General features: G+C 43.1%; 1 pseudogene across 1 annotated transcript; it reads left to right on the top strand.

Moving 5' to 3' along the window:
• The first annotated feature begins 15,828 nt into the window (after positions 1-15,828).
• Positions 15,829-16,407, top strand: LOC310789730 (cell division control protein 42 homolog pseudogene; annotated as a pseudogene). The gene has a single exon. The product of its transcript is annotated as a cell division control protein 42 homolog pseudogene (transcript).
• The last annotated feature ends 527 nt before the right edge of the window (positions 16,408-16,934 follow it).

Genomic DNA, 16,934 nt, shown 5'->3' with positions numbered 1-16,934 from the left:
GTTTAAATAAAGGTTAAAAAATAAATAAAAATAAAATAAAGACGTCGATATGACACTTTAGAATTGTGGGTAGTACAGTATAAGTACTTCTCTATGACATCAAATAAAAAATCACACCCAGGTGAGAAGTAAGCGGTGCAGACATTAGCCTATCAGTGTATGTCATAAATCACTAGTGACATCACTGATGACATATATGACATCACTGATGATGTCACAATGTCAGATGACATGATGACAGACATTCCGTGCCATAACGGACGGATGGCCACACAAAGTCACGTATAGAAGCGGCTGCACCGCTTAAAAATGTATAACAATGTAGCATCAGGCCGTATACGAACCTGGGACCTCTGGCTCAGCACCATGCACTGCGCAACACCATAGCCATTCGAGCAAAAGGGCCAGCCCGATAGCCCGAGTGGTAGTGAAGCCGTGCATTTCTGAGCCTACAATAATAATAATAATCATAAAAAAAGGATGATATACAGATTTGTGGCTTCTACAGGAACATACCATCGTTTCACAACTAGCTCGTCTGTGGTAAGTATCTTGGGTGGTTATGATAGGGTTGCCAACTTGAAATGGAAATAAGCAATGGGAACCGTTTTATTAGATTTTTCCTAGTAGCAAGTGGGAATTTGCGACCTCCGAGTTACAGTATAATCGAAAGTGGCATTAAGATAAGAAAGTTAGCCTATATATTTTCACAGAATTATTCTCTTCTCATTAGAATAACCTACTTTTTTTTAAATCAAGTTTGCTTCAGAAATGAAAGGTTTAAAACCACAATTTTATTTTATTTTATTTTTATTTATGTTTTGTCTCTCTAGTCTAGGCAGATCTCACCATCCAGATCTCACGGGGTTTCCCTTTTTTCTGTCAAGGGATTCATTCAGCTTCAGCAAGCGCACTCTGCCCCCCTGCCCAGCCCTGCCCTGCCCTGCCCTGCCCTGCCCACAGCCTTGGGAACAATGTGAGTGTAGGAACGCAAATTACCGGTATATTGGGTTTTCTGCCTAGCGAAAAAATATTAATGCTAATGTATGCAAAGGCTAGTAAACATGTAAACATGCACATGTTGCTAGCTAGCAGGATGGCTAACAGACTCATGAACTGAATGAAATTGAATGCCCTGGCTGTTGGAGGTGATTGAAAATGGCCTGTTAACTCGAATAAAAGTCTGCACACCACCAATTCCTCTTCAAAAAGTGAACTTCGTCGGTGAGTTTATGAGATTCTTCAGGTAGTATTGATTGCAGTGTTGGTTGTTATGTAAAATTGGCAGTGCGCCGATCACTGCATGAATTCTGCTTTGAGTTTTTGTTGTCGTCAAGATGCTGACATTGCTTTCATCAACGGAGAGGAAGAATGACTGATGAGTCTCGCGTTGGGGGGTTAGGTTAGGTTAGGTTAGGTTAACTGTGTGTGTATTGTTGGCTAGCCCTTGGGTTATGTTAGCCCTGTTGGAGTACACTGTTTGGGTGCTAGTCCCAAGGGCTCCCACGTAGAGATAGCATACATTTGCGGCAGTTTGACTTCATGGGAGTTGAAGGCCCAGTAGCCTGTACTACGAAGCTAGTTTAATGCCTTATCCGAGTAAGTTTGAGTTTAAACCTGGTTTAGCCGTACTACAAAGCAAGTTAACTTTCAATCACCATGGCAACTGACGCTGCAAAGCTAACCTGGTCGCGACCAGGTTAGCTTCAGAGGATAAGATCAAAATCCATGACAGACCCATATAATCGGCTCTCTGGAGTCACTCACCGTTCATATAAGATCGCCATATGAAAAATAGATTGCAGTCAACTGAGAATATAACAAGAAAAACATTTGTGGCTCTGTAGGCTACATAATTAAATTAAGCCTACTTACCACTTTATGTCTTAACAGCTCAACGATGCGTGGAGAAATATGATCACTATTAATCACCGCGGCGCATATCATGAATGGACCCTCAAATGGAGTGAGGGTGTCGTCTCAATTCAGTTCAGCAGTTTTCTCTTTTATAGTAGGCTATTAGGCTTTATACTAGGCTATTTTATATATGAATTATTCGATCAGTGCAACCACACACATGAGTGATAGAGATCATTATTCATTGAGCATGCGTTTCTAAATCTATGGTCTAAATAGGCTTACAGATTGTGGAAATGTATAGACTGAGATTACACATTTAGATTTGTTGCTGCTGCCTGTATCAATGCAGCTGTATCAATCGCTGATCAAAGTAAATCAAATGACTGATGTGAATACAAGCTGCTGCTTTAGACAGCCCTTCAGCAGACTATCCAACGCGGATTTTCATTCTGACATTAAATCGCGGATACATTAAATATCCGCTAAAACTCTGATCATGCACTGCGCTTCATTGAACGAGGAAATGGGTGTGGAAATGGGTGTGGGCGTGGATAAACTCAGCTGTTCATAATGTGATTGGCTGGCGCACCTCTTTCGCGTGGACGCGCGCCTGTGCACGAGCGAAAAACGTGCGCGTGCACAGGCAGATCCCAGGTCCACTTACCTAGTAAAAAACCAGCGTCGTAGTATCAGTTAACTAGATAGCTTTGATCCTGTTCAGTCAAACCAGATCAAAGGGACTTATCGCGGATCTGTTAAACTAGTTTCGTAGTACAGGGCTCAGGTCACTACTTCGCCACTAACGTTATTGTTTGTGGCTATTGAACTTGGAAGGTCAGCTAACTAGCTAACATAGATACCTACTCTGTGGCTTGTTTACATTTCCCCCGCAGTTGGTATTCAGAATATTAGCTTTCTCATTGGGCTTCAGGCTGATGTTAAACTGTGGTTCTTTTGGCTCTGCTCCACATTGAGGTTCAACTCAAAACAAATGAGATTATTTATATTTCTGAAAATGTTTGTACTAGTCTGTACTCTGACTAAAAACCCCAATCTGCTTCAGTAGCCTACAGCATTGATTGGTACATAGAGCTCGACAGTGACTGCCTACTTTTGGCTCTATGGTTCAGAATCTGCTTTATTGACCAAGTATGTACACATACAAGGAATTTGACTCTGGTTTGCGTTGCTCTCAGAGTACTCACACAGAAAAAAAAAGGTATGCACACAAGTTAAAACAAACAAGACACAGGTACATTTAAACATTTGCAAAAAAATTGCAGTAACTATACAATAATCTGGAGCAGTCACTGTTGAGCTCTACGGCCGCTGACATTCACTTACCCACCAACCAAATCACTGAGCGGCCCTTTGTGTGTGACTGACCCCTGGAAATGGCCGCTATTCAGCACAACCAGTGCATGACCTCCCAACTCGGCACTCCCCTAAATGTGAATTAGGCCTGACCTGGCAACCCCGGACTTCCCCTCACATCTCTCTCGCTCTCTCTCTCTCTCTCTCTCTCTCCCCCCCACACCTTCATTAGCACTACCCCTATTCCAGGTCAGTACCTTTGCCACACACACACACACACACACACACACACACACACACACACACACACACACACACACACACACACAGCTATACTCTCCTAGTACACACACTTTCATTATCCCTTTCTCTCAATGTCTCTGTATGAGTCTCTCTTTGTCTTGCTCGCTTTATGCCTCTCTCTACCACACACACACACACACACACACACACACACACACACACACACACACACTGCTGCTGATCAGGGAAGGCAAGCAGGCAGGAGTCTGACCTCATTAAGAACCGTGGCTGGCAGCCTGGGGAGATGTGTCGATGCCCCACCAGCAAGAGAGTGAACTGGTGTGGGAGTCTCTCTCTCTCTCTCTCTCTCTCTCTCTCTCTCGTGGTATTTTAAATGCTTTGCTAGATTTGATAGAGCGAGACCCCGCTGATCAGATTTTGGCAAACCTTTCAGAGATTGAGGCATCTCACCACCTCTGCACCCCTTAAACTTATGCTCATCGGCCCAAAGGGGGGCGCTACGATTACAGGTCAAAACAGGGTGACTTTTTGTTATTGACTGACCCAGAGGGGAACAGCATGACTGGAGAGACGGCATGTTTACCGTTATGTTGTTACCAGCCGTGACAGCCTTATTATGCATCCCCCGCCTCTTCTAGGCACGCCCCCGCCCTACTCTGCTTCTGAACCTCTGAACGCCCTTCTCTGCCTCTGATTGCCTTACCCTCATGCCTGTCTGACCCTACCAAATCACCACACCTCATGCCTAAACCCAACCAATCAGCACTCTTCATGCCTAAAACCCAACCAATCAGCACTCTTCATGCCTAAACCCATCCTCCTCGTGCCTAAACCCAATCAGACGCAGAGTAGGGCGGGTCTACCTAGAAGAGCTGTGGGACCCATGGCAAAATGTGGTCCTGCTTTGTAGCGGGAACTACCACAGAAGTTGTTTTGAGTACTTTGCCAGGAGTTGATCCGTCTATCTGTGGACAGATTTTGTCAATGTGATGATGGCGTCACAACCATGCAAGTTGCAGTCACACAACTTTGCAGGTGTGTGTAGTTGAGATCACCATAGAGACAGTCTGCATGTCTGGGAACGCCCATACAGGCTCTAGGAATGCCCACAATAGATGCTGGGTTAGCCTGGGGGCGGGGACAGGGTGGGGTAAATTCCCCCGTTCTATCCATTCAGCAAAGTTAGAATTTAGCTGATAGTCCAGCCCAGGCAGACACGATCGGGGATTTAACCACCGCAGTAAACGCACATCTGAGCATACGTCTTGTGTTCTGCTCTAGAACCCCCAAACATGTAGTTTAGAGCCGCAGCACCCTCTTTTGTTGAGTCAGCCCATGAGATATATCGGTGGTTTTACCCCACTCGCGCGCCAGCCGTTTAACATTTTGTGGGCGTTCCCAGACATGCGGACTGTCTCTATGGAGGCAGAGTTCGAAGACTGATGTGGTCCGAGTAGGGATGGGCATTTCAAGTAAAAATACTATTCGTTATTCACTGGGAACCCCCACTTTACGCCCGTGGCGTAAAGTGGGGGTCACGGGGGTCGCGGTTGGTTTGATCCCATCGCAAAGTGGTCTCTAGAGTTATCTTTGTTTTTCTCTCCATGTGTGATTTTGTTGTGCTTTAACACTGTTTATAGATAGATAGATAGATACTGTAGAAAGATAGATAGATATAGATAGATATACAGTATAGATGGTAGGGGTGGGGGAAAAAATCGATTCACCTAAGTATCGCGATTTTTAATGTCACGATTTTTTGGATCGATCTTTTATTCCAGAATCGATAATCGCAAATTAAAAAAAAAAAAAAAAAAAAAAATTGGGTGCTTGCAGTCAGGCCACTCACTGAACAGCAGGCTAGGCGCCGCCTACTGGTTTACTAGTGGTTTTATTACTTTATTAGTTAGTCTGAAGTAATAATTACACTTCAGGGTTAAAGTGGGTGCATCTCATTGTAAAATTGGACTTCAAACGGCCCAAATCTGGCTTCAAACGGCCCAAATTTCACGCGCGTTGGCCCATATCGGCCTGGCCTGCTTGGTATCTAATGCCCGGCCTGAATTATGATCCCAGTCCGCCCCTGTTTTTAACTATATCGCCCAGCCCTACTCATGATATATAATATACAGTCTCTAGTGTATGATTCAACTTTTCCCATGTTCTAATCTAGTGTAAAAAAGCAAACAAACTGAAAAAAGAAAAGAAAAAAATAAACAAAAATCGCAATAAATCGTAATATCGAATCGCAATAATCGTAGAATCGCAATACTTAAGAATCGCAATATACGGTAAATCGAATCGGCACCCAAGAATCGTGATAGTATCGAATCGGGAGATAAGTGAATCGGCACAGCCCTAATAGATGGATGGATGGAGCAAGCATATGTTCACACTGTGCAGGTGGAGAGAACCAGAGTAACAATGTTGGAAAACAATATCATCTGAGCCGCAGTTCACTTTGAGTGTTGAAAGCACTTTGAAATCACGTTTCAGAGCAGCAAAATGGCACAAATCCCACCAAAACCTTTTTCCTCGTCTGCCGTCGGACAAAAGCTTCCATCCATCATGCCAATGATGGCCCTGAACGTTACGTATACGTCTGCATTAGTTTCTGCCTTTCTTTCCCCCCACATTTAGCCTTTAAAGTCCATACGCAGCTGAAAGGGACAGAGGGCTATATTAGTCAATCATGAATCATGTGGACTGGAGGAAACAGGCAAATTCCTACTTTGTCTTGTGGATTTATGACGGAAGTGAAGCACAGTTGCGTGGCTTTTCTATATTCAACAGACATTTCACAGGTACGCTTCTAAAGAAATGGAACAGTCATGAAGTTTGGACGGGCGATGTGCTGCCAAACCTCTCAAATGATGGATCGCTTCAGCGCTATGAGGATGTATAGGCTTTCCACGGCTGCCACAATATGTCCAGCCAAATCCATTACCAAACCTTCTGCGGGAATCACTGGACTCCACGTGCAGCAAGGCCCACAGACAGATTAACATATAAATGGAACTACAGGCAAGATCCTGCCCTTCCATTTCCTATCAGTTTACGCCAATGCTGTGCAGTCAGAGAGGTTGTGAAGAGGAGATAGCCAGCTGTCTGGTGGAGTGCGTGTCAAGCCATTGATAGTGGAAAAGCAGCACCGTGCTAAAAAATGAAGGATGCTCCAAATGAATAGCCGGAATATTTGACTACTTATACGTATAGTATGGCCCCCCTTAAAGCATTTTAAACTGCAACGTGAGTCAAATGTAATTAATCAGAACAGATTCATTTTTGGTTTGTTACCATAAATCAAGAGAAAAATTGCGGTTTGTTTGTTTGTATACACAGTACACATTTTGGTTGATTTTACTGTTACAAAATGGCTCTGAGGTTTACTTGGAGGGGGGGGGGGGGGGGGGGTAAAGCAATATAATTAATTGACCACATAACTTTATCAAATAGCTTGAGGATCAGTTCCTCAATAAACTCGACACACTGAAGTAGTCAGCATAATGTTTGTTTTTATTAAATTGAGGTTTGGCATTTCAAGATATGATATAAGTGAGACGAGATGCCACATGCACAACACTGCAGGAGCACCACATGATGAATACACACTGCAAACTAATTAAAACGTCTTTCAATCAGGTAGTCACTGAGTCCTCCTTACCACATGACTTCTCTCAAAACAAGGGTGCGGCCATTTCTGCTTCTAATACACATTAACATGAAACAAGTGATTTATATTTATATTTATATTTATATATATATATAAGGCCTGCACTATATGAGGAAAATCTGCGATGTGCGATAACATTGTTCAATATAGCGTTGACGATACGACTTGCGATAAATAAACAAATATTAAAGTATGCATATTAGCTATACAGTTCATATGTCTTTCTGCTTTAATAATGCTAACATAGACCCCAAACATAGCCTATGCCCACTGAATAAAGAAATGAAATACACACTGACTCTAGCTGAAACTACACACAGCGTGTTTGGGCTTTGGCAGAGGGGCGGAGCGCACTGTTGCAAGGGAAAGGTGTACGCTGGATTTACAACACAAGACAAAATGATCAGATGCTGAGTGGGAATGCATGACGCATGTAAATAAAACCACTTTTGTTATTCATTGCGTTTCAGGCAGTCTTGCGATGTGTTTATTGCGCATGTTCATATTGCGATGACGATGAAAATACGATTAATTGTGCAGCCCTAATATATATATATATATATATATATATATATATATATATATATAATCTTACCGTAACCTAGATCAGTGGTTCTCAAATGGGGGTCCGCGGACCCCCAGGGGTCCGTGGCACTTTGCCAGGGGGTCCGCGAAAAGTTTTCAGGTAAATTTTTTTTTTTTTTTTTTTTAAATGCTACATGTTACTTATTCCTTCTCAAACTACTTCCTACATGGTGCTAGTCTATCAAAATATCTTGGCTGTCATTGATTGTGTTGCATAGTGGTTTTCTGTACTGTTGACAAATTGTGATATTGCAAGTCGCTTTGGACAAAACAAAACCGTCTGCTAAATGACATAATGTAAATGTAATGTAATAAAAAAAAATATAGATATATATTTTTTTGCAAAATCTTCATAGTTTATGCTTTAAATCTAAAATGGTTCATGGATTACATTCTAATAACAAACCTATCAAATTAAAAGTCAAGCACGTTACCGTGGAAACAATTAAGCTTAGCCCAAAATCACAAATCAGAATGAGGGGGTCCCCGGTATATTTTCTATCTTGTAAGGGGTCCTTGGCTGAAAAACATTTGAGAACCTCTGACCTAGATAACCCAATATGGATTTTTGTTTTGTTTAGGAAGAGCAACAATATTAGCCTCCTCTTCTCTCTTCTCATGATGTCCATGAGATTGTTGCTTCAGGTTCCCAGAGGGCATAGTGTCAGTCAACAGTTTGTGCTCTCTGGTGTCGCTATGTGAAGCACTCGGATGTACAACTGTATGTGTCGCTTGGCTTGGATGAGTCAGAGAACAGCATCATCGAGGCTATAAGCAGCCCTAGAGGGAGGAGGAGGCACATCCAGGTTCAGAATACACTGGCGAGATCGCCTACATATGAACTGTTTTTTCAATTGAATGATGAATTGTTGTGGTTTTATTTTGTATGTCTTGTTTTCTTTCTTTTTATATGCTATGGACCCTCTTGGGAGTCGTCTTCAGTCTAATGTTACATAGCCAGGAAAAGAATGTGTGCTTCTTTGCCATCCCACTGAGGTTTAATTCAGACAATGAGATTATTTTCTCTTCCTCCAGAGCGGTTCAGAGTTCAGACAACTGGTTGTGTGACTAAAACACCAATTATCTACAGAATGCACTCAGATGAGCCAACTGCTGAGCAGAAAATAAAGGATCATTTGTTCAGTTCATGGATTCCCCCAAAAGACGTTAATGGCTCAATAGGAAACCGACGATTCGGGGCGAACTATTTTTTTCTTCTTAGTCATTGTCCAGTTTTGACAAATCATTGGCCCGTGTCTCATTAAGAAATTCTCTGTCTTTCCGTTCGTTCGCTTCCCAAGTAGCCTGAGCAGTCAATTGTTGCAGCCAGGCGGCGTTGGTGCAGGAGAACAGCCGAGCGTAGTAATGGGGAACATGAGGCGGTGGTCTGCTCTCCCAGGGCCTCTGCAGACTGTGCAGACCACCCTTACCTTGTAGTCATGACTCAGCTCACTGAGAACTGGCTGCGGTACGGTTCACTGCTATCTTTCACATGCTGTTGAAACATGTGTCTTCACTGTGTAGCAGCATTTCAGCATGAAACTGAATGGTTGTCAGTAACTATCAGGCAGGAAGTCACTACTGTTACCAGATTTTATTTTACGAGACTGTGCAATGTGTTGTATGATTTTAAATGACGATCCTGCTATAGCTTGAGGGCGGCTGAAGTAACGGAGAGTTTGCAAATTGTTATTATGTGTTCATGGAGCAAAAGTCTTGAAAATGTATAAATATTATAGATAGATACTAGATACTGTAACACATATATGTGTGTGTGTTACAGTATCTATCTATCTAGTATATATCTATCTAATGGTATCTATCTATCTATCTATCTATCTGTCTACGGTATCTATCTATCTATCTATCTATCTATCTATCTATCTATTATATTATTTGTTTTTAAATCTCTGATCCATTGCACACTTATTATTGTGTTTCCTGGCGTGAAGCCTGGAAGTAGCCGATGCAGGAAATGAGTTCACACAGTGAATATGCATGAGATGAGCTGGCTTTGAGATGTCAATGAAATTCCATTTACTGTGCCGTGCGTGGCCTTGTGTTAGTTACCCAAGGAGGAAGTCATTACAGGACACGTAACCCATATTTACAGTAGAAACTCTAACCGACGTAATTTAGCTCATGTCAATTAATTGAATGAATTAATTCATCCAATTAATTAATGTTAATTCGGTTAATACTTTACCCAATGCGTGCGTTTATGAACTGTCTACTCTGAGGCCTAGTTTACACGACAACGCTCCCTGCATGAAAGGGCAAAGTTTTGTTGCGTTATTATTGGGCATTATTGCCAAAAATATTGCCAGGCAGCTAGCTGGCTGCCGGCCACTGATGACGTCATTTATCTCCTTGTGGTTGTGAGTCAGTGCAATTGTGACATCATCAGTGATGTTATCAGTGAGTGATGCCATCACCGATGTCATCAGTGAGTGATATCACTCGAGCATTTTGGAGTCAAGTCAGCTGCCTGGCAGAAGTGCTGTACTGAGAGGTTTTGTCGCTTGCATCCTCATCCTGTTGTGTGCTACAAGCAGGGCTGTAGTGGTGGCTAAACGCACGTAAACGGCGTTTACGTACCTTTTTCAATGCTCTGCAGCGTTTAGGCACCTTTTAAGATCGTTTACTCACATGTTTAAATCGTTTATGCACACTTATTATTGCACGAGTTTTAACACGTTTGCGTAAACTCCGTTGATGCGGAGACCACGCGAAGCACGTCACACACCAAAAGAAAAGAAAAAAGATTACACATGGGCATGGCACTGACCAGGATCTCCGTGAACCGTAGCCTATTTTTGTGGAGTGCTCCGCGGGAAACGTACACGGCCCCGGTCACGTTGGTGCCTTTATCGAGCTGTGCTTGCCTGCCCAGACAGCGCTCCCTTCAAACACCTTAACGGTGCCATTGTGCCAGCGATGCGCAATGCGCATTTGGAGAGCAGCTCATGGTGAGCTGAACATAGGTAAGGTTGGTTAAAAATGTGTGTCCGGAGTGGGGAAAATCATATAGGCTCACCGTTTTACAACTGAAGAGTGAATCACTGGTGTAAGAAACATGATTGATTTCCCTCTGATCAAGTAAAGTTTGTAACATTAGGTGCGTGCGAGTCGACTTGAATAGTCCAGGTGCTACTGTATAAAGCCAATATAATACGACCATGTTGAAAACTATCTAGAAACATACTGGTGTTTGTCGTGCCGAGATCTGTATAAATAAATATTGGCTGACTAAAATTTAGTGGCCAGAGTGGCAGAACCACTTTTATTTCCATGTACAGTAGGCTATGTTGTCTACCTAATACCTATCCTTGCCCAATGTGTTTGTGGACAGTTTGAATTATATATTGGTATTCAAGAATCACAGATTCAATCTGTCTACATACTTTTAGCTATAAAGCTGAAGCTGACAATCACAGGTACAGTGTGTGTGAGAGAGAGAACTATATTACTCTTCAAACTGTATATACTGGGTTCATACAAGGTCCTTTAAAGTAGGCTACCTACTGTATAATTTAACTTTTCATACCTGGAGAAATTCAACAAATGTTCAATAAATACATTTTATATTGATTGTTTAGGCCTAATTATTTGTAAAGTCACAACACATTAGAGATGTATGTAGTTCATTTTGCTCTCAAATGCACCAGGTTGATGAATTTTACTTTAAAATGTAAAAAAAAAATCTTCCGGGGGAGAATCCCCCCAGACCCCCCTTGAGGGGCAAGGCCCATCCCATAGCCAGCTACTTTTTCTATCTGGCTGGCTACTCAGAAATGTGGGGGAACCCCCTGATATACCTTATATGATTCAGATTAAGTTGTTCTATATACTCTCATATTTTGTCTTGTATATCGGTCACGGAAGCTTATTTATCCGCCGTTATAACACTGCCGGTGCCGCGTGAGAAAGCTGCCTCGAGTCAAAAGTATAGTTTACCCACCTTTTATTTTTTACCACTACAGCACTGGCTACAAGGCAGCTGACTCAGATTGAAATCCCAAAGAGAAAGATAATTATAGAGCTGTTACTGTTTCCAGAAGATGTGAGACTGCTGTTTTCTTGTGATTATTTTGTTCCTGGATTATGGTGTTCTGTAGGTTTTAAAAGTTCTGAACCACTTGGTGACACAAATATCCAACCCGTCAGATACTGACGTTCGGTCAGGAACCCTTGGCGTCACTTGGGTGCGGAGAAGCTGATGGCTAGTCAAGTGACCACTAGTCAGTCACCTGTCATGTTCCTGACTGACAACTTTCTCATCACGAGAGAGCTGGTTCGATCCCCGACGTGTCCAGTTTTTAACCCCGTTAACCGTTTTTAAACTCGATCAAAACTATGACCCTAACCCCAACCAAGCTGTTTTACCTTCCTAAACCAAACCAAGCTGTTTTACCTTCCTAAACCAAACCAAGCTGTTTTACCTTCCTAAACCAAACCAAGTTGTTTTACTTGCCTAGTGGAGCCGCAGCTCGCTACCAGCAGCTACAGCCCAGCCCCGTTCGGTCAAAAAGTAGCGTTGGCTCCCACAACTCGCTACCGGGCCGAGTCGGTGGTCACGCCTGCCTGGTGAAAAGTGACCAGTAGGGGGTACCCCATCCGTAATATAGTTACGGCAAGTGGTCCTGACCTGTCCGAGAATGTGTTCAAGCATCCATTCCTTTTCTTGCCTTATGTACAACTACACTAATATAAAGTTATACCTTTTAACTAATATTACACAATGTTACACAATTATTTTGCTTGAGGTCCAGGACTCAAATTGTTCTCTTAAAATTATTATCATCATCTTCGTAGCCGACATGTGGGTGAAATCTTTCTTAAAGTGAATTGATCAAACACTTCAATGACTTAACAATTTGCCATCAAACACTCAATTTGCATGCAGGCATCAAAGATAATCAGTTTTATTTCACGGCTGAGGAATTGAGATGAGAGGAACAGATCCACTTGATGATGATATAGGCTTTAATCTCCTGAATGTTAATAAAGAAAAGGGGAGCAATCTAATGCCTGGAATCTCTTTGCGATGATGTCATCAGTGAGTGTCTGTATGTCTGTATGTAGAGGTATGTATGTCTGCGCACATCATTGTGATGTCATCAGTGAGTGATGTCATCAGTGATGCAAAGTTGACAAATTGTGCGCAGACAAACTTTGCATCACTGATGCCAATGATGTCAAAATGTCATCATCACTGATAGAGATGCACCAATCCACATTTTTTCAGTTCCGATCCGATCCCGATACCTGAATTTGAATATCTCCCGATACCGATACCGATTCCGATACCAGAGATCTTGGCAACTCTCCCAAGGAGCTGCAGCCTCCATAGTAGCTGGCTCCTACTGTGACATCAGTTATCATCATGGTAATAAATGATGTCATAGCATTAGTTACCTGGCTCATAATATTCCACAATATTCAATTAAACAATTAATAAAGGTCATTAGATATTTACAAAACAATTGATCCACTAAAAATTATTAAGATAATATTTCAACAAATAAGCGACAATTAAACACCCCTGCGACTAAAATATCTCCAAAAAGAAGGACATGTTGTTGAGTTAGCTAACCGCTAACGTTACTACCTCATTTCTACTACTTACTAGCACTGTTTCATGTTATGTTACGGTGGGTTTATGGTCCAGTGCAGGCTATGAATGGACTCTGGATCGGAATGTGGATCAGCGACGTTAGTCCGATATCCGATATGTGAATTACGTCATATCGGCACCCAATACCAATATCCCGATACCGATATCCCATCCCTAATCAGTGATCACTTAATCACTCGGTGATGATGTCATCAATGATGGCATTGGTGAGTGTCTGTATGTATGTATGTCTGCGCCGTCTGCGCACAATCATTATGATGTCATCAGTCATGCAAAGCTGGCAAATTGTGCGCAGACATACAGACACTGATTTAAATCATAATTGCATCAGTGATGTCACTAAAGCACTTAATTGTGACTAGGGATGTCGACGGTTAACCGTTAACCGCCGACAACGTCATTGGTCGGTTAAGCATGTCGGTCAAACGGTTAATTTGCATATTAAATTGGCATACAACGTGTTGCCAATATGGTGTTTTTTTTCCCTCCGCGGTAAGCAACAATGTTAACGTAGCCTAAGTAGTTACTGTAGCAGCATTATAAAGCAGGTAAACCACTGTTGAATTAGTGAGAATGTCAGAAGGAGGAGAGAGCAATAAGCGCTTCGTCAGTGCGCCCTGCAGCGTGAAGGCTTGGGGCGGTGTCGTGATGTGCTATTCAAAGTGGAAATTCGTTCAATTAGCGACACGTTTCGTTCTGAGCTTTTAAAATTAGTTTCTGCTGGTTTTATTAGACTATTTACGACACATGCAGTAAGATAATTCATTTAAGAATTGTGAGCGTGAGTATGGGTTTTTTCCCTCCGTATTTCCCCCTTCTGCAATGCGTGCAGCTCCTATCATAGCCTATCTGAGGAATGTTTTTGTTTAGATGGCTGGAGGATTCAACTTGTCTTCTCGTTTTGTTAATGTGTTTTTTTCTGCTTGTAGATGTAAAAATAAACGCTTTATAATGAAAAAAAATCAAGCATTTGTTGTGGTAATGGTTTAATGTGGCACAGACAGTCAAATAGCGCATTTTAATCTTCTCGGTTAACCGACAATTGTCGGCTAATGAGGGTTGGTTGTCGGTCAAGAAAAATTATGATTTTCGACATCCCTAATTGTGACATCATCAGTGATGTCAAGTCTACTGATGTCTACTGTGTGTTTTGGAGGCAAATCTCAGGAGGGCGTACCTACTACTGCACGCACGCACGTTACGTTGGTCAGTAAACAATGCGGTGATAGGTTCAGGGATTCCGTTGCCGGTAATTGCCGGCTTTTAGCCGGTATTTGTTGCCGTGGGCCGGCAAATTAAAAGGTCGCCGGCTCAAGTAGCCGGTTGGAAATGCCAAATAAATAAATCCATTATATAAAATAGCCCAATATTGTGTGACCAGTGATGTTGCCATAAGCTACAACTTACATTAAATATAGACTTAAATATTATATATTTTTGCCCCGCTGTTATGTTGAGTGGTTGGGGGGGGGGGGAAAAGAAAAAAATACAGCAGACGTTCCATGTGCACACTGCAGCTGTGCAGCATCCCGCACTCGACATGCAGGCCTCGCAGCCGACAGCACTCCGGCTTGACACAAGAGACCGAAATGTCAACGCAGACATCCCTCGGCCAGTTCTTTTTATGTAACGATGGTCCAGACAAGATCCAACCAGCCACAGCGAGGAAAAGTTGGGTTGATAAGAATCGCAAGTTGGCTTTGAGTTTGCACATGTAGCGGAGCGCTGATCATGAAGAAACTGCCGCAGGCGAGGCGTATTGTGAGAATTCTCGCAGCGACAGAGAAGTCATCTGCAGGTTGTAAAGCTTATTTCAATCATGAGAGACCAGAGGGTAGAATTAACAAGCAAGCTTTATTCAATAATGGCATGGCGATAAGATCTATGGCAGGAAACGGCATGGCAACTAATTCTGATGGCATGGCAGCATGGCAACGTCGGGAATGTGGCGGTGCTGCTTGGCTGTGTGTGAAAGCAATTTCTGTGGCGAGGCTGCTGGCTTTGCGGGCCTTCTGAACTGCAATTTTGCGCCATCTGTGTGTGAAAGCGGCTACTGATTACGTCATTGTGTTCGAGTGACATCACTGGTGACATCACCAATTTTCATTATGCATAAATATCACCAGTGATTTATGACGGACAGTCATGATGTCATAAACATTGTGACACCACAAGTCATGTCATGTCATAAATCCGTCCCTGCAGACGCTATAAGTAGGACTGGTAAGCCTGTGAACAGATAAGATGCCAACTATTAAGTGCTCATTAGTCGGTGATGTTGACGTGGGAAAAACGTGCCTGCTGATTACGTCATTGTGTTCGAGTGACATCACTGGTGACATCACCAATTCTCATTATGCATAAATATCATCAGTGATTTATGACGGACAGTCATGATGTCATAAACATTGTGACACCACAAGTCACGTCATGTCATGTCATAAATCCTTCCCTGCAGACGCTATAAGTAGGACTAGTAAGCCTGTGAACAGATAAGATGCCAACTATTAAGTGCTCATTAGTCGGTGATGTTGATGTGGGAAAAACGTGCCTGCTAATCTCTTACACCACCAACAAATTTCCTTATGGGTACGTCCCCACACTGTGTCATAACTCTGAGAAGGTGGCGATCGGCACAGAGTCCTACACTCTGGGACTGTTTGACACCCCAGGTCAGGAGGACTACGACAGGCTGCGGCCCCTCAGTTACCCGCATACCGATGTCTTCTTGGTCTGTTTCTCTGTTGTGTTGCCCTCCTCCTTCACGAACGTCCGAGACAAGTGGGTGCCAGAGATTACCCACCACTGTCCCCTGACGCCCTTCCTTCTGGTGGGTACCCAGGTGGACCTGAGAGATGACCCTGCCACGTTGATGAAACTGGACCAATACAACCAGCTGCCGATGTCGACGGAGAGTGGGACCAGGCTGGCCCAAGAGCTCAAAGCCGTCAAATACTTGGAGTGTTCTGCTCTCACAATGATCGGGGTGAAGAACGTGTTTGACGAGGTCATCTTGGCGGCTCTGGAGCCTCCCGAGGCCAAACCTAAGAAGCGCAGCTGTGTCTTGCTTTAGATGCCGAGGAAGGTGGAAGAGGAGGAGAAGGATGATGAGTGCACATGGGAACAGATAAATGGTGACGTGGAAGGCGGAAGTGTACAAATCTTTAATTACCACAGAGAGTCAGGACCTCGGTTTAAGATCTGATCCAAACTAAGGACGGTGCTCACAGGACAGTCCTTGTCTCTGCCCTGGGGCATTGGCGAGATTATTCATGAGACCAGAGGGGAAGAGCACCTACTGGTCATCCAATATCACTTCCAGCACCAGTCTCCCCCCAGGACTGGTAGGCCAGACCAAGCTTACCTTCCACAAAACAAGTAATGTAATGCCGGAGCCACTGGGGCACCCACGGGCTGATGACATTACTGATGACATCACTCACTGATGGCATCGACACCGATTACATTACAGTTGCTCGAGTGACATCACTGATAATCAAAGATGACGTCACTGATGAAATCAATGGTGATGACAGGTCAATGCTAGAATGGATCGGCCGGAGGGGGTTGGGTTTAGGCATGGGGAGTGATGATTGCTTG

Source organism: Poromitra crassiceps, assembly GCF_964638095.1.
Source record: "Poromitra crassiceps genome assembly, chromosome: 15".
In the NCBI taxonomy this organism is placed as follows: domain Eukaryota; kingdom Metazoa; phylum Chordata; class Actinopteri; order Beryciformes; family Melamphaidae; genus Poromitra; species Poromitra crassiceps.
Note: the sequence above shows the minus strand (reverse complement) of the source record. Positions and strands in the feature narration are given on the sequence as shown.